Source organism: Eucyclogobius newberryi, unplaced genomic scaffold, assembly GCF_026437365.1.
Source record: "Eucyclogobius newberryi isolate DKJ021-1_F unplaced genomic scaffold, fEucNew1.0.hap1 SCAF_10, whole genome shotgun sequence".
NCBI classification, from domain to species: Eukaryota; Metazoa; Chordata; class Actinopteri; order Gobiiformes; family Gobiidae; genus Eucyclogobius; species Eucyclogobius newberryi.
Genome location: NW_027315724.1, coordinates 9,302,607 through 9,308,598, shown reverse-complemented (window position 1 = coordinate 9,308,598; position 5,992 = coordinate 9,302,607). Strand labels below are relative to the sequence as shown.

General features: G+C 53.5%; 1 pseudogene; it reads right to left on the bottom strand.

Moving 5' to 3' along the window:
• Positions 1 to 2,910: 2,910 nt before the first annotated feature.
• Positions 2,911 to 5,455, bottom strand: LOC140372410 (uncharacterized; annotated as a pseudogene).
• Positions 5,456 to 5,992: the final 537 nt, after the last annotated feature.

Here is a 5,992-nt window from a genome sequence, read left to right as displayed (position 1 = left end):
TCTCAAACCTTTAGATCAACGAGCAAATTAATTTCAAATTAATTAATTAATCTAGATATCTGATTTTAGAGTTGTTAAATTGCCGATTATCCGGCTGGTGCCCCATTCTTCTCTTAAAAATACGATTCAAACTTACCCACACTTAGGCAGTGTATCATGTTTGAATTCTTGAACAATTCTTTAATCAATATCAAACCTGAATGCCCCGCCCCCTTCACAAGTGGGTGGACATTCATAACCTTACAGTCCTTGTACTAGTATGTTACCCTACACAGATGATATAAGAATATTGGTTCCTGATTATAGTGTCCGGCGCCTCTTAATCAGCAAGGATCAGGCCAATTAATGTGTCAGGACCTGATTCTGTGTGGACAACATCTCCGATTAACCTCTGAAGAGATAGCTGGAACCTTCACAGACGTGATGGCTGGTCGATCTCTTTTGGAGCCAATTTGATTGTGATTATGTGCAGATGTGTCAAATGTTTGTTACCGCCTAAAAGGCTTACTCTGTAACTGTAATGTCAGGTAGGGACAGACGGATTTGTCAGGGAGAGTGAGGGTGTTTATACACCGTGTACGAATGAGACAAAAACTCTGTTTCTGCTTCATGTTTTTTCTTGGTTACCTTTTACTTGAAAATTGTTTGCAGGAATCTTCCGTGACAAATTGGCGTCTTACGAACGACGGATCCTTCGCCCGGCGGTCCATCTTTTCAGGATTCGTGTGAGGCAGCGCTTGGCCACCTGGAACATCACATATTTCCAGCCTCCATTCTCCACGGTTTGAGACGAGAGGCCTGCGTCACCGGCCCGGGGGAGAGGAGCGCCGGCGTTCGGATTCGAGTTTTTTGTCTCTCTCAACTGTGTCGAGAAATAGGGAATTAATTTGTTTTTGTAATTTTTTTGTACTTTGTTTTCCTCCCGGATCTCTTTTGAATATTCCAAGTGATATTTTGCTAAAGTTACATTTACTGGTGTCTGTAGGAGGACATTGTTTGTTTTTTATAACACACTCGAGATATCCATAATCAGTAGGCAGAAGGCAGAAGGCCACTGTGGAGAGAGCCCACTTATTTCACTAGCTAAAGCAATTTTAAAAGTTGGCTTTTAGTTGAGTTTTGCCTGGGGTAAAAATAGTCTTAGCAAGTGGTGAACCCTAGGCTAAGAAAAGTGGAAGATACGATTTAGCATAACACAAACGTGTGATTTTGACGTGTGATTGTGTGTAAATGTCCCAGACACCAGTGATGTTGATAATGTCAAACAAGTATGGGGCGGAGTGTTTAGAATGCCTGCCAATTTGGACTGAAAAATATGGGTTCACGGTTCATGGGTTTAAGCATGAGTCAAATTGCAAAACTTAAAACAAACTTAGAGGAAGCACAAGAGAAGCTCTTAAAATCTAAAAAAACACTTAAGTGGGTGCGGAAACACGAGAAGTGGGTAAAAGTGTGGGAAACTGAGGCTGAGTCACGTGAGCGAAAGAGATTATGTAAACAATTGACTGTGAAGGTTGAATGTGATGAAGGAGAAAGTCAGAAACCGAAAGTTACGACTGTAACTACGGTTCTATGAATCCCGGATGACCGCCAGAGGCGGTGCATAAAGCACTGGATGATCATCCTTGCGCATACACAGGTCGAGAATTAATGACAAAAAAGTCACCTTTGACCCCCCGGTGGTCACGTGACACCGGGAGCTCAGTCCCTAGAAACCTTCTCGCAAAGCACGAGAATTCCGAGGGACCGGATGCTCTGGCGGTCATCCGGGATTCATAGAACCGTAGTTACAGTCGTAACTTTCGTTCTATTTCATCCCTACTGACCGCCAGAGGCGGTGCATAAAGCACTGGATGACGAATACCAGCAGGGTCCCGAGGAATCGACAAAACCATACCTCAATGGGACGCAGAAGAGTGTTGCCGGAGAACCTCTTCCAGCGGTTGTGGAGAAACCACATTCACTCTGTAGAATCTTGCAAAGGTATTGGGGATGTCCAAGAGGCCGCCGCAAAGATCACGTCCAAGGACACCCCGTTCATAGCGGCCCACGAAGTTGAGAGCCCCCTTGTGGAGTGGCACCTCACCCCGGACTGCAACGGTCGCCCTTGTCGAGTATAGGCTTCCGTGTTTACATCAACAATCCAGCGCGCGAGACGCTGTTTGGACAGAGCCTGGCCCTTGCGCGGGCCGGCGAAACAAACAAACAGGCTCTCAGATTTGCGTATCAGCGCTGTAGCACGCACATATGCCTCAAGCGCACGGACAGGACACAGCTGTTCGACGGCAGATCCCGCACCAAAACGTGCAAGTTGTAGCGGCCGGTTGTGCCCCTCCGACAAAATCACCTTTGGAACAAAATCTATATTCGGCCAAAGGGAAAACCCAGAGTTGTCGGGGTGCCAACGAAAACAGGAGTCTGCCACGGACAAAACCTGGAGCTCACTCACCCGCTTCGCAGAGGCCATCGCCAGAAGGAATGCCGTCTTTATTGACAGCCATTTAAGGTCAACCTGCGACAGAGGCTCAAATGGAGGGGATCGCAACGCCTCCAGCACCAGGGACAGGTCCCACGCCGGAGCCACAGACCGGGCCGGCGGATGCAAACGCCGAGCACCCTTTAGAAAAAGGGAAATATCTTGGTTACGGCCAACCGAGAAACCATTCCACCCCACCTGCCCACAAGAAATTGCGGCAATGTATACCTTCAGGGTAGATGGAGAGCGCCCCTGGCCAAGTAGCTCCTGCAGGAATGCGAGCACCGTTGACACAGCACAATGCACTGGATCCTCCCCGCTTTTGCGACACCAGGCGTCAAACAGTTTCCACTTGCAGGAATACAGAAGACGGGTAGACCGGGCACGAGCATTGCGTATTGTGTTCCCAATCTCCCCGGCGTACCTCGAGAAGGTCAGGCCGGGCCCTGCAGCGGCCATACCCAGAGCTTCAGGCGCTTGGGATTGGGGTGCAGAATCTGACCCCCTAGTTGAGAGAGGAGATCCCGCGCAGCAAAGGAAACCATGTCCTCCCTGGCCAAAACGGGGCCACAAGCAGGAGACTGTGGCCCTCCTGAAAGACCCTGAGAAGCGTCTGATGAATCAGGGGGAATGGGGGAAATGCATAAAGCATCGTCCTCGGCCAGTCGTGAGCCAGTGCGTCCTGACCCAGTGGGCTGGCCCTGTCCGCCAGCGAGAACCACTGAGGGCAGTGTGTCGCGTCGCGGGAGGCAAAAAGATCCACCTGTGGTCTCCCAAATGTCCCTCACCACCTCCGGGTGAAGCTGCCAGTCCCCCGGCAGCGGCCGATGGCGAGACAGGAAGTCCGCGGACACATTCCAAACCCCCGGAATGTGAACAGCGCTCAGACTGGCAAGGCGCGGGGTGGCCCAAGTCAGGACCCGTTGTGCAATCCTGAACAGGGTCACCGACCCAGTGCCGCCCTGGTGATTTATGTGAAAAACCACACTGGTGTTGTCGGACCGTACCATGACATGACGGCCGCGCAGGTGTGGCAAGAAATGGCACAGGGCTAGCTCGACAGCCAAGAACTCCAGCACATTGATGTGCAGCCTGCTCTGCCTCTGGGACCATGACCCTTGCACCATCCGTGCCTGCCATGTCGCACCCCAGCCTAGGAGGGATGCGTCAGTGTACACAACCTCCCGTCTGGAAGGAAGAGGCCCCAGCGGAACGCCCTGTGTCATAAAGGCCTCGTTCCGCCACCTGCATAGAGACACCCGGCATTGGGGAGATACGGGTAGCCGCTGCCGCCTGTGATCCTGACGTGTGGGGTCCAGGTGTAGGCTGTTGAGCCACATCTGAAGGGGGCGCAAAGACAGCAGCCCCAGAGGAACCACCGTTGCGGCCACAGTCAGCTTGCCCAAGAGGCTTAGGAACAAGACGTAGGGAAGAGAACTCCCCTGTCGAAAGTCCTGCAACATTCCCAAAATATCGTCCACCCGCTTGGGCGAAGGGCGTGCAGTCGCTGTATGGGAGTCGAGGACCATGCCGAGGAAAGTTGCTACCTGTGACGGCACAAGGCAGCTCTTTGCCAAGTTCACCCGCAGCCCCAAGTTGGCCACGTGCCTGAGCACAGTCTCTGTATCTTGAAGCGCCTGCTCGTGGCTGGGCGCACAAATGAGCCAGTCGTCCAGATAGGGCAGAATCCGCAACCCCTGGGCCTGCAAGGGGGACAAGGCTGCAGCGACGCACCTTGTAAACACTCGAGGGGACAGAGATAACCCGAATGGCAGGACCCTGAACTGGAAGTGTTCTCCCCGGAAAGCAAAGCGGAGAAACTTCCAATGTGGCGGTGCAATGGGGACATGAAAATATGCATCCTTCAGGTCTACTGTTGTGAACCAGTCGCCTGGGGAGATCGCCTGGAGCACTTGTCTGACCGCCAACATTCTGAAAGGGAGTACCTTTAAAAACATATTTAGACCCCTGAGGTCCAGAACTGGGCGTAAATCGCCCGTCTTCTTGGGTACTAAAAAATATCGGGAATAAAAGCCCCCTGGATCCAGCAGGGGGTCCACAGGAACTATCGCCCCCTTGTCCAGCAAGGTGCGAATCTCCTGAGAGAGCGCCTGCGCCTTGGCCGAATCCTGAATAACAGTCATTCGGATCCGACCAGGAACAGGAGGCCGGCGGCGGAACTGCAGACGATACCCTACGGACAGCGTGGCCAGCACCCAAATATCTGGGGAGTGAGCTGTCCAGTACTCCAGCTGTCCTGGGGAAAAATGTCCTACCGCCGGCCCTGTGGCCTCATCTGGAGGCCCCTCGACCCCGCCCGGGTTTGTGGGGGCCACGGCCGGGCTGTGAGGAACGGGACGGGCGAAATCCAAATCTTGGGGCCTGTTGCAAGTCTGAGCCATGATGGGGCGGTGGTGTGTATCTCCGTGAAGAAACGGGAGGGGCGGCCTGAGCCGGTCGATGAGACCTCCGCCTATGAAGCCCCGCCAACTGTTGCCGTGTACGGCAAGCCTGGGCCGTGCGCTCTAGAGCCTCCAGGGCGGCCGGGCCAAATAGTTCTCCGGGAAGAACTGGGACACCCCTCAAGGTCTTCCTACTGGCCTCAGAGAGCGGAGACTGTGCCAGCCATACTTGGCTGCGAGCTTGCACTAATGTAGAGAACAGTCGCCCTAGTTCCCTTGACATGAGGGCAAAAGCCTGCAAGGAGGCATCAACCAGCCCATGTGTTGGTTGGTCCACTGGCACCGTCTCAAGGGAAACCGACAGGCAAAGCATTAAATGAGACAATGAGTTCCCAATGCGACCCATACGAGCTCCCATGTCGTACGCCTTACACAGAAGGTCGTCTGTAACCCGGCACTGTGGTCGTGGACACCGGGAATTAGTCCGTAAAGTCTTCTCTGGGCGGACGATGAGGGAGGCAATAGCCGGCTCCACTGCCAGCATATGTCCCAGGCCAAGCTTCTGAGGATCCTGCATCAGTGCCAAAACCCTGCCATCTGAAGTTGGCCTCGAAAATGCCTTTGCAGTTCCTTAATGTACTCCTCCGAGGGAGGAACTGCAAAGTGGGACGCTGCAGCCTGGCGCCGAAAGAAGGCGCTCGAGGGTGCCGCCTCATCCCGCGGAACATCCAGCTTTAAGCGGGAAAGTGCTGTCCGCAAAGCCGCTGTGACAGTGTCATCACTGTCGGCCTGAGCAGGCAGAGGCCAGTGAGCCAGATTCTGAAACTCTGGAGCTCAGAAGGTCAGACTCCAGCTGAAACTGCGTGTCTGAAGCAGCCACAGATATGACGTCATCATATACTGAGGCTGTGCCATGCCCCTCATGCCGTTGTGCCACCACACGACTGGCATCAGTCTGGAGAGTCTGGATAACTGCCCGCATTTGGGCCAGTTCAGATGTCAGCGTGCTCACTTGAGCCGCTAACTTCCCGGGGCCCTTCTTTTTCTTAAATGGGGGGCCGCCTTGAGTAGCCGTGGACGGCCGCTTGAGGCCCCCAGTCTGGCCAGCTGGTAA